Source organism: Coptis chinensis, chromosome 4 (genome assembly GCF_015680905.1).
Source record: "Coptis chinensis isolate HL-2020 chromosome 4, ASM1568090v1, whole genome shotgun sequence".
In the NCBI taxonomy this organism is placed as follows: Eukaryota; Viridiplantae; Streptophyta; class Magnoliopsida; order Ranunculales; family Ranunculaceae; genus Coptis; species Coptis chinensis.
The window spans coordinates 7,528,254-7,541,625 of record NC_141459.1 but is presented as its reverse complement, the minus strand read 5'-3'; the positions used below and the strand labels follow the sequence as shown (position 1 = coordinate 7,541,625).

General features: G+C 36.1%; 1 pseudogene; it reads left to right on the top strand.

Annotated features, from left to right (window-relative positions):
• Positions 1–8,386: 8,386 nt before the first annotated feature.
• On the top strand, positions 8,387–8,989 carry LOC147501592 (ethylene receptor 2 pseudogene; annotated as a pseudogene).
• Positions 8,990–13,372: the final 4,383 nt, after the last annotated feature.

The window sequence follows — 13,372 nt, the reverse complement described above, 5'->3', positions numbered from 1 at the left end:
ATACTCGCTAGCAATTGCTTTGCTCTCTCTCATTGAAGCTTTTGCCTTGTTGGCTACTTACTCTTGGATGTCTATTGTGCTCGTGGAATCAGAAACACTTGCTTTGTATGTGTTCTTTGGGCGCAGGTAGAACATAAAATCCCTAGGACTAATGATGATGAGGAAATAGCTGCTGCTGAAGCTCTCAAGGACGAGAGCATCTACGACCTCATGAAAGAATTTGTTGGTCCTAATTATGTTGCCGTTTGAGTCATTCACACTCCATATGCTTATCAATTATTTTAGTTAGGCCTTGAACTACTATTTCTGAGAATTATCTTCGTTCTGAAATCATCAATATTCATAGTTCCATTTCAAGCGGAAAAAACCTCAAAATTTCTAGAATAGGAACATGATATTATATATCTTTAAGTTTAAAACTTAATTGCTGCAGAATCTCTAATAGCCAAACCCTCTTGAATATGGTTGTCTATAAATCACCAAATAATTTTTTTTTACTATATGAAGATCAAAGAAAAACAATGTCTACAAGTACATTCGTTCCAATCGAACGAGTAGAGACTTTGTTTTGCTAAGTCAGCAATATTAATTTTAATTTAAAAATAAAAAAGGAGGGAGGGGAATATACAAATAGACTGTGAAATCTAGGGAAGATACAGTAGCACTTCCGAATGTTCAGCATCGGACAATGAGGACTTACTTCTATTAACTCAGTGGTCATAGCTGGTGCACTAGCTCCATGTCATACTGCCCCATCATCTGCTGCCATGTTCTTGCTGCAACATGACTTGGAACTAGTATTTGGTGGAGAAACATTAGACCCTTTGCTTTAACTTCTTTTTGCTCAATACTGGAGTGAATTCCCTTTGATCCTCTTCCCTGGCAGCCACAAGTCTTGAGTTCAGAGCTTCACGAGCAATCTGTAACTGAGCTGTTTCTACTATCTGAGTTCTTGAGCTACATTGCGTTTGTGGCACCATTTTTTGAGCACTCGCGTCTAAATTACTACCGTACCTCTTGTGAGGTTATTGAGGAGAGGGAAATGGAGGAAGATGGCGCTGGTGATGATCATGCACGATTTCTCCTTACAGATGAAACCGTTTGTCAGAATATGTATGAAAATAAAAAGGAGCAAAAGAATATTGAGTTGGAACAAGAACTGGGATGAAGATCGGATACATACAAGTGGTGTTGCACGCAATATCAAAATTGAAAATGAAGAGGTAAGACCCAAGAAAAGCATGGAAGCTGAGTCTCTTTTGATACGCTGTATCCAGTTTGACAGATTACTTGATCCCAGTGTTTCTAGTTGACCCCAGTGCACTTGTAAAAGTATCTCCTACATTTGTTCTGTTTTTCGATCTGTTCTTTCATTTTATACTGAAGATTCCAGCTTCACTTCCCTATAGGTATGGCGATAAATCTAGCTAGGATATCTGATCTAGTGAAAACATTGAAAAGGTAAACAAAGAAGAGTCTGTTATATGTACCGAAGAGGAAAAAATTTGAGCAAGTTTGGAGGAAGATAGAAGGGGAGCAATGTAAACCTGCTGGAGAGGTGAAACTGAATAATTCATCTTTTAGTCTATAATTTAGTTTCTTTCCGTGTAGTGTTTTCCATAATTGAATTTCTTTCGTTTCTTTTGTTATCTTAATCTTGCTTGACAAGCTATGTTCCTATAATTATTTGTAAAGTGCACTAAAAAGTAAAAGAGGTAACACTCCAGGAGCACTCAACGGACACTGCTGGAGAAAAGCACTACTTAAAGAGAACTCCCAGATAGATGAACAGGTGTTGAAAGAGCATAAAGAAAACGTCATTTGAACTTTGAAGAAAAGAAATTTAAATATATGTATAGTCTACACCAGATCTACTGTTAATTTGCATCATACCTCTCTGTTATGTTTTATTACTATCAGTTTGAAACTTTATCTGGTGGAATGCAGGTATTTGAGGGTCTTACGGTGGATGGAGCTAGCAAGGAAATAGAAGAGGACATCCTAGGAGAAAAGAACGTGTTTGAGGATCAGTCCGCAGTCTACAGTGGAGAAACCACAGCTAAAGAGAGCTATAAGGGAGATGAAAAAGAAGGATAAGAAATCTGAAGAAGAGGTCAGTGACAAGATATAGTGGGGAGCTCAATCTCTGACTGTAACATTACTTCGAATATGTTCTAGATTACCATTTTATTATTTTTTCCCTTTTAGTCTCTCTTGTATCCTGTCCCTAAAGTTATACCTTCATTTGTTATACGTACTAAATTTCTCTGGGACTTCAGACGTGCCACCAAAGCAAGTGAGGATAGTACTACACATACCTGCATAGTCTATCTTGTATCCTGTTTATAAAGTTACAGGAATTCTCTTAAACAGATTATACGTTTACGGACATGTTATATAGTGTCTTGACGCATCTTATTTAGTGTCTTACCCACGACCATGTAATAAGTGTAAATGAAAAAGTTGTTCAAGACACTATATAAACTGTTCAAGACACTAAATAAATTGTCCAAATATCAATCCGTTTAAGAGAAAGCCTGTATAAAGTTATACCTTAATTTGTTATACTAGATATCTTTGGGACTTGAGACGCGCGACCAATGCAAGTGAGGATATTAATACACATACCGTACCATAGAAGGTTGCTGATGCTAGCGTTACCAACTACACAGAGTTCATGGGAGAAAAGAAGGTCATAGAACCTGCCTCAAGAAACAGACCACAAGCAGACCACCATTATCTAGAACCTGCCTCTCTTGCAATGGTTCAGAAAAATTAAGCTTACAGGAAGGAAGTAGAGGCTGGGAAGCTAGTTGATGCTTGCCATCTTAATTACTTCTTAACAAATATTACCAACAACCAAAGCTAATGGCGCAAGCTCAGAGGGTCTAGATGGTGAACACGTCAGAAATAAGTAAATCTCCAACTTAGATGCGGATGTAGGTGAAGAGGAATGAAAAGTACTAAAAACAGAAACTATTCTAATGTAAGGTATAAATAATGAAATAGTAACCACTGCCCTGTATCAACACTTGATTTTTAGGTGCTTATCCGATGAAGTCGTTTACAAAACTTGAAGCAAATCTACCTAATCATCATATAACAAACAGAGTCAAATTCTTAAGAAATTCATACTACAGCTTCATTCTGACTCAACATGTCTTATACTCAATCTGTAACTAGTAAAGAGGGAAGCGGAGAGGTTGTTGCAACTGACCTAGAGTAAAAGAGTTTCTAATATGGTCATATACACAAATAACACAACTGTCAGAGCCTCTATATCCTTTTTTGCTTCTTGATGTTATGCTAGGAGTGAAATATTTTAGGCACTCTTCTTCCAGCGGATGACTCCACATGTTGTTACCATTAGAACTGTGGAAAAGATAAGAAATGATAGAAACGATATCCACATATGCTTCCACTTTCCTTCAGAAGCGTACAAGACAGATATTGCCGTCATAGCAGTTGCAATGAATCCAAAACCTTCGACAATACTCTGGACTAGAGTTGATCCTATTAGTGCCGCCAGTATCGAAAGAGTTCCAATCGCCATCTCAACAATTCTAGCACGCCATCCTTCTTTTAGAACTTTTGGATAAGGATTGCTACACCAAGGTTTAGTCCATAATCCAATATATATTTGGCCACATACCCCCTGAGATTAGAAAAACTCCACTACCACATAACTAATTGTCTAGAAAAAATTTCAAACTATAAGGACTCGCACCCCCAATTTTTTTTAGCAAACCTCCACTACTGCACCCCCAAACTTTTCACAACTATAGTAAGAATATTATCAACAAAAAAAATAGTATAAAAAAAATAACAAAAAACATTCCAATAAACCAACTTTTTTACTTCTCTTTTTGATCGTACAAAATTATTATTTATCATTTATTTGAAGTTCAAAACTATTAAAGATGGACAAATGTGTCTTTGAATATTTGATGGGTTAATGAGACTAAAACAAATAGCCAAAGACCCAAAGCCCAACCAGTCAGTTTGTATAATTCTAATCACCAATAACAAACTCGTATAATGTCCTTCCTTTCTTTCACTCTCAATTTTTAAACAAACGGTCAGACCTCAACCAAAAAAAATAAAACAAAAAATACAAAAAAACATAAAACATAAAACACAAATTCAGAAAGGACTTGCAGCGCAACGCAGCTTGTTGCACGCTTGTCCCAATTATTTGTAAAAGTCATTATCATTATCAATAAAATTTCCACTTAAAAAAAAACAAAACAAAACAAGGTAATTTTTTATTTTCAATGTTAATTTTTAATAAGTCTATATAACATTATTATATAGACTTATAATATTATATGAAGTTAACAATTTGTTGAATTGTTGTAGACTTGTGGACTAAATTATTTAGATATAAATAGTTAGACATAGTAGTATCAATTAATGGCTGAAGTGCTTAAGTAGTTAACGTCATCAGTCCATATTAAATTATTAGTAGTCAATGCACTCTAGTTTTGTGAATTGAAATAAATGTATAATTTTATTGATTTTTATTGTTTAGACCTTTTGACAAAAAAAAAAAAAAAAAAAAATTGTATACGGTTTTTTTTTGGTGGGGTAGGGTGTGCACATAATCTCGCACCCTGGCTTAGAATCATGCCTTCGTCCCTGTTTGGCCATTAAGAATAGCTCCTTATAACTCTCCATCTTCTTACCCATACTCCACTTTCTGAAATAGACATCAATCACCCATTTTTATCCAGCCCCACAAAGTGCAGAAATACATACAAACAATGTAGTTTCTAAATTTGAGTCGAAGCCCATAGATTCTTTAATTAGAGAATACCCACTTGATCACCAAGTCTCATACTGGGAGAAAGATGTTCGAAGAAAAGAACATACAACTTATCAACCCAGCCAAAAACCATACCCACCGTACAACTGCTTCCTTTCCATAATCTACACCCAAAAAAGAATAAAATATATTGGAAATTAAACATAAATAAAACACATCTACTTAATATATCTTACTTAATATATGTTAATTACCTTCTGATGTCTGATTTGCTAGTGGTGTAGTAGGAGTGAGAGTGGGACTTCTAGGCGTTGACATTTCAATAATTTCCGAACCATAACCTCTTAATGGAGTTAAGCTTGGGTTTGACATTTTTTATTTCCAGCTGAAACATGAATAACACAACAAATTTTGTAAACATTAAAAGTTTGTTTCAACTGCGAAGATTCAACAACATTTTCGGTGGAAATTAGGCAAGAACAACAACATGCATCTAAATCTAAATTCAACAATAATATTATGATAAACTAAACACAAAATTATATAAATTTTGATGAATGCATTTTTTTCAATCAACTAAACTAGTTATTGAGTAATTTCAAGATACAACAACTCAAAATTATTAAAGAAGAAGATGAATAATAAATTTCCAAACTCAATTAATTAAGCTGAATCTTGCTAGGTTATCATTCAACTCATTTTATTTGAAAACGATTCTCAACTCAAATACTAATTGTTCAACAAGCTAATAAGCTAGACTACTATGAACAAAAACAAAGAAAAGCTTAGTATATAATACCTAGAACTGCTAGAATTGATGTGAATCGTAAAAAATTGACTAGTCTCGGAGCTCTGTGAAGTGAAAGAAAATTTCTTGAAGAATTATTTTTCTCTAGAGTGGACATCATTTTATAATGGTGGTGTAAGAAGAAAGAGGAGCGCGGGAAATGTTGTCAGAACGAATAACAGAATCACGTGCTCTTAGTGGCCACGTGGACCAATCCGTTGCAGAACTGCTTGTTCGTTAGAGGAGAGAGACACAAATGTTAGTTATTTCGTTATACTTGGACACTTGGACACAAGCCCCGGTCCATAATCGAGAAATTGGGTTGTATCCAATACAGAGCTCCGTATCCATTAGGAATCTTGTACTCTTTGTAAAATGAGCCATTTGGCCCGGCCTATGGCCGGACTTGCTACATAGATAGCTAATGACTCAAAAGCCTAAAATCCAATTGAATAAATAATATATGTATATTGATAGCTAATGATTCATTGCATATTTTGTTTGAAGAGTTTATGCTTTTCTATTTTTTTTAAGAGATTGTAAGCTCTCAAACCTTAATCTAGTAATGTAATAATGCATATTTTTTCTGGCTGATGCATAAGCAATAGCGAAAGACAAATCGATGTCAATTTCAAATCTAGATGAATATCATGATATAGGTGACAAATCTAGAAGAAAACTATAAATATACAAACATCCCTGAAACCCTAATACACGACTTATATAGTGCAACACATTTATTCAAGCGCGCATAACTAAGTTATTTGTCTTATATCCAATTTGGAATGAAACAAATGTACTATCAAAGAAATGCACTTTGCCTAATGACGCTTCACAGAACTGCATTGTTCTTCATACCTCTTTAAATTATATGCATTGCAGGTACATTTTAACAGGTCATCCCTATTAGAAGTAAAACCATTTTCTTGCGTATATGTATATATACTAAAACAATCGACATAAATTCAAAGTGAAAAAGCATTGTACTCCCCATCTTGCTTGAATTCAATAAATTTTATCAAGTATGCAAATTCATTCCAAAATTTAGTGCTAAATTAAGAAAAGTACTTGATATGAAATATTCTTCTGGAAAGGATCAAAAGACAGTTTAGGCATACATATTATCTGTAAAATCAAAAACAAAAACCAAAAAACATATATGCAAATTCAATTTTTTTTTTCCTTTCTTTATGATGTACAACACAATCGTGTGTAGCAAAACGAACACTGCTCATATCATTTAAAGCAAGTTAGATTATACATTTATCAACTAAACAAATGAAATAAAAATGAGATGTGCCTCCAGCTAATTCAAATTAGAGAACAATACCAACCAACTATACCATGGTGTAGCACCAACAACTTTAATAGTAACAGAAAATATTTTCCGAGTTGGGAAGGAATGCCACGAAGGAACCATGATTAAGGACTTGAAGTCACGGTCGTCAGGTGCCATTACTTTCTCTGTAGCGAGAACGGTTTCGGTTAAAAGAAAATTGAGTAGGAGAAATTTCTAAATTGTGCACTAAGCTATCATTATACCTTGCTCAGATCCAAAGGGACAAACTCTAAACACAATTTGAATTACAAAATCAGGCCACCACCAATGTAAAACTACCACCAACCCATTGTGTAAGTCTGAAACAGGGTCTGTAGGTCCAAAAATACTTGTATAGGCTAAGATGTATTTTGTTTAGTCCCCCATAGAATTTAGAGTGGAAGATATACTATGTTTCGACACTCAAACAGATTTTGCAACCTAAGCTATGCTTTTGTTTATGATAGTGGTAGTAAAAGTTTTTTTTGTGTAATCATCTTCAGATGGATCCCTCTATGTAAGCTGATTATTAACACTCCATATGTCCATTCCTCACGCATCATAGGCAAAACCTAGTTAACATTAGGAAGCTCATTAGGTGGCATTCCCATATCAGCATCATAAACGAATTTGAGGACAGGGCCAGAAGTAATACGTAGAAAATATATTAATTGTTTAAAACCGAAATCTACTACAAACGATTGGCTTGGTTCCCCATAAAATGGGAGCAAATGATGTATGATAGCGGTAGTAAAAAAAAAATTGTGTAAACATCTTCAGATGAATCCCTTTGTGTAAGCTGATTATTAACACTCGATATCCATTCCTCTCGCACCATGAGCAAAACCACCTAAGTAAGCTCATTAGGTGGCATTCCCATATCAGCACCATAAACGAATTGGAGGACGATTAAGTATAATAATGTAGCAAATATATTAATTGTTTAAAACCGAAATCTACTACAGAGCATTGGTTCAAATCCCAATCAAATGGGAGCCAAGGACTTACATGCGAATCACCATTGTTGCAAATGCTTAGGCAATCATATCAAAGACAACTACCAATCAAAATACTATACACACAACATTATGACCATTTTTATATAATTTTTTTATTTTATTAGTATGTATCAAAAAATTTAGGGTTATTTAGCTTTTGGCCCCACTTTATATATGGATATTAGCGTTTGGCTCTCCTAAGTTGCTAAATTCGTTTTTGGCCCCAGTTATGTTAGTTGAATTAGTCAACTTTAACTACATCGTATGTTTTCCTACTCACATTTTCGTAATGGCATAAATGCCCCTCACACGTGACACACGTACTGATTTTATTGAAAACAAATAAAATTTACATGTGTCGAAATCTTATGGTTTCATCCAACGGTTACTGATAATATTAAGTTTCTATCCAATGTTGTACCAAAGATATGTTCTTTTAGTTATTCTTTTACAATTAGGCTTATCAGAAATTCAATATTATTGCAGGAATGGATTGAGAGAAGAAGTATTTGGATGTAATGTCAAAAGGAATAGCTACTATGATTTTGATCTTGTGTCTACTTGTATTGGTCATCACTGAAGATGATGAATTCCCCGGGGTAATTCGCGATGAGGAAGGATTTTGGAGTATTGAGAGCATTATGCAATGCCAGCTAGTTAGTGATTTTCGCATTGCGGTTGCATATTTCTCAATCCCTCTCGAGCTCGTCTACTTCATAATAAGTTGTACTAACATCCCATTCAAATGGGTTATGGCTCAGTTTGTAGCGTTTATTGTGCTTTGTGGAATGACGCATTTACTAAATGGATGGACTTATGCACCTCATACGTTTCAGCTGATGTTGGCGCTTACTATTTTCAAAATCCTCACTACTTTGGTCTCGTGTGCAACTGCAATTACTCTCATAACTTTGATACCTCTTCTTCTTCAGTTAAAGGTAAGAAAGCTCTTCTTGAAGAAGAAAGCTTGGGAGCTTGATAGGGAAGTTGGGATGATGAAGAAACAAAAGGAAGCAAGTTCGCATGTACGAATGTTGACTCATGAGATTCGGAAGTCTCTTGACAGGCATAGTATCTTGTACACCACAATGATTGAGCTGTCCAATACTTTGGATCTTTAGAATTGTGCAGTTTGGATGCCCAATGAGGATTAGGACAGAGATGAATCTTATCCATGAACTGAAAAGCAGGAGTCGTGTTTTCAATCCCATATGATGACCCAGATGTATTGAAAATAAAAAAAAGTGAGGGAGTGAAAACACTAAGTACGGATTCCGCTCTTGGACTTGCAAGCAGTGGTGATGCTAATGAATCAATGGCCGCATTGCCATCAGAAGTAGGAGTTGTTGAGACTACCGGTCCACTCATAAACTTACCACGGACATGTTTCCTTATACGTGGCTCGCAGCTGATTTCCACAGCTGCATGTTGACCTGATCTTGTTGGCTTTTTCTTTTGTCTTCATCTCTTCATCTCTTCTTCTCTCCTCTGCGACAGCTCTTGCTCCTCCGACAATTTCAGTGGATGATCTTATGATTAAGCTAGTTCAGTGCTGTCTGAGCTATATTCAGTTGATTATGTGATGCATCTTTAATTGCCATAGATACATCCTTACCTGCCTTAGCTGCATCAAGTTCTGCATCGACTAATTTCATGAACATTTCATGTTGGGCCTTCACAATAATCAACATATTGCTAAACCGGGCCACATTGAAATTCACATTTTCAGCGGACATTAAAGATCTGCTCCCATTTCCTCCAACAACAATCGAGAGACCCTACCTCTTGATTGGTTCATCTCCACTATTGTCTGCAGCAACCTCTTCACTGTATCTCCCTGCAGAACTGGATCTACTAAAGCTGAATTAGAAGCCATCAAACCATATTTCTCCCGAACCTAGTTATATAGTGGCAAATACTCCTTGGACAATAAAAAACCATCAATCTCAACCTTCTCCTTGTCAGTTGACAAAGGTAGAAGTGCTATGAAAAGTCCTTTCTCCTCAATCGCCCCAGCATCAACAACTTCAGTTGGTAATCCAATATTATCACCTACCTCCATCAAAGGCATTTTATGCCATGCCTTGTCTCTAACAACTGTTATTAGCTCTCTGCTAGCTATTCTTGTATCATTCCCACTCTCATCTCGCATATTAGCACCCATATCTTGCTTATCTTGGTTTCGAAATACATAAAATCGAGATTTCAAAGACCAACGTCAGCATCTATGGCAACAACTGAGAAACCTAGACGTGCTAATGAAAGACCCACATTGGTGTTGTTGTAGTACCCGAGATACTAATACTGACATCTAACGTAGTGATGCCTTCTCTCTTTCATCTATAATTTCAATGTAGAACTAACACCTCCAACACTTAAAATTCCTCTTACAACAACACTGACCAAGACAAAAGCAAAACTGCCAAAGGCTTGGAGTATCTTTTAAATCTAACTACTTGAGGAAACCATAACTATTTGTCTTCTTTCACACAATTTGTTTGAAAGAATATGACATTGAAAATTCAAGGATACACAAAAAGTACAAATGAAAACACTCTTCACTTTTACCTCCTTCCTTTAGATTTGGAATCAAAATGATGTTTCTTCAACTTCTTTTTCTTAAACTACTGACAATTTGGCTTCCACCCTCTTTGAATGGCATCCCCATGAGTGCAAGTAGCTTTTGACCTTCTGTATCAGTTTTCGCTGTGGTGGTTATGCAAACATCCATCCCCCTTGGTTTACCAAGGGCATCATAATGGATCTCTGGGAAGACACCTTGCTCTCGCATACCAATGCTATAATTTCCATGCCCATCAAAACTGTTCGGGCTGACACCCTGAAAATCCCTTGTCCTAGGAAGCCCCAAGTTTATAAGTTGGTCTAGAAATGAGTACATAATCTGCGTCATTTTCAGGGGAGCCTAATAAGATGATGAGTTGATGACCTAGAATGTCGAGTTTAATCCTCATACTAAAAACCATAAGCAAACAGTAGAAAAGAACACCCACAATTTATCCTCTGCTTGATCATCCAGACGTTGGTATCACCATATAGTCCAGTTATGCACCAAGTATGTCCAGTCGAAAAAGAAGAAACTAAAATCACACCAGTAAAGAGGATATTACTTGGTGACTTATCAATCGGCATGTAAATCTCTGTTCGCGAATATAGTCCTCCAAGGGCAATGCACTTCAGATACCGGTCGACATCCGAGGCCCGATCACCGCAACGCGTGCGATTTCATCAACCAACATCGTTTGCGAGATACCATTATATCTTCACAAAAAAAAAAAAAAAAAAGATACCATCATATTATTTTAGAAAAAGCTAACTTTGGATGTTAAACTGGTTGTGTAAGTTTTTGCCAACTCATTGTAAATAGAAAATAATTCGAGGGGCGTGTCACATACTCACATGCACTTCAAACATGTCCCACCGATTGGAATTTTCTAGGTTATTAGTAGCAAAACAGCTTATAATACTATTATAAGGAGTCATTGAATATAGACACCAAAACGGATCACCGCAATGGTGAAAAGAAAAGAAAATGGTTTTCATTTTGATGTCCCCGGACCGGGCTGGACATATAAAACAAGCTAAACTTTTGCAACCTGTCTCTCGCTCACGATCAAAACCAACCGGTTCATGAATGTTGAGTGTTTGAACCACCACTGGTCCTCATACTAATTTTACGTATTCTCCATTGCTAATTCCAATCGAAAGACCCTGATTGGAAATGCTCTAAACTCTTTAAACAATTAGAATATTCCAAGTGGTAATCCATTTATGGTAGGTTAAATGAACATCAAAACAAAAAGTATATGAGCTGAAGTAAAATACAACATCATTTATTGTGATATTAAGTAATTATATAAATCGAACAAATACAAAAGATTGTAGGTATCCGTCCAATTATGATCCCAAAGAAATGGGTGAACTTAGAATGTAATGAAATCTAGAAAATCATAAGATCCTGGAGAAGAGAACGGGAAGGCGTATCGAAGAGGGACAACTGCCAAAATATCAACCGACCCAGTGAAGAACTTGATACATAGGTTAATCCCGGCTGATTTTTATATTCCCCTGAAATGGCAGGGTATTTTCTTAATACTCTGATATACCTTAACAAAAGGAAAGTAGTAATTCTAAGCAAAAGGAAAGTAGTAATTCTTGATATATGAAAATGTGGAATTTAGGAGTTACAATCTTAGTACCGGGCCAGTTCCAAAGCAAAAGGAAAGTAGTAATTCTACATTGAGATGGGAAGAAGAATAAAAAAAATAAAACAAAATAAGTTAAATGGATTATTACCTGTTTGGTGTTAGGTGCATCGCTGCTCCTCCAGTTCTTGATATAGTGAATAAGTCACTTGCTGTTTGTAATCTCCTCCTTATCAACAATGACTTTTGGAACATGAGGTAGGATGCTCCAATCCTCTCTGTCCTAACCGCTCTTTCAGCACTGGGTAATTGGTGATGCACAATTCTTGAAGCATGGTTAGATGTTTCAAATCCTTGAGCTCGAAGTCAAGGGATTCACAGCCTTCAAAATGCAAGCACCGAATAGCAGTAATCTGGTTGAAGCCCTTGGGGAGTGTGGAATTCGGTGAATTGTAGATTGTTGAGTATAGGACCTTTTTTTGTTGAGTATAGGACCTTTTTCTCTACATAGATGGCACACGACTTGAGTCTTGGGAAGTAACTCCTGTTGTTGTGGGTGCATACCTCATTGACAGGAAGAGACCTTGAGAAAACACCTCCTAATTTCAGCTTCTCCAGGAGTGGAGGAAGGCACATATCGAAGAGGGACAACTGCCAAAATATTAACCGACCCAGTGAAGAACTTGATACATAGGTTAATCCCAACTGATTTTTATATTCCCCTGAAATGGCAGAGTATTTTCTATACCGGCGGGAATATAATACGTGGGATATAGCTGTTATCCATTCGCTCCTGTAAAATCATCTTCGCCGATCATTTCTTTTTTATTTTGTTTAGGATTCCTATTCCTTCCAACTCGCCCAGTGAAATGTCGATCATTGACTTTTGACCAATTAGAGAGGGAGTTTAGTATGATCTAATAGTAAAAATTTCTTAGCAAAGGTAAGATCATATGAGACTTAGTGGATCATCTGGTTGTTGCAAACATTCCTCTGGATTGGCATAAAAGTAATCCTCTTCCTTAGGTCTATCTGCAATCAAGCAGAGAAGAATAAGAGAGAGGGTTTGAAGAGATGATTTTTTGTTTTGAGAGTTGGGAGTGTTTTGTAGAATTGAAAAAAGAGTATAGAAAGAGGTGTTTATGTATTTTGGGTTACGAACAATTGAAATCGGCAAAAAAAGGCGTAGAATTATTTTTTTTATGTAAAATCTGATGTGTCATTCTCAGAGAAAAAAAGGGGAAATGACGTGGGTCACTGGGAGCATTCTCAACTACTCAGTATTAATGGTCTTTGATGTGTTTATGCTCAATGATTGTCTTAATTAAATACACTAGTCCA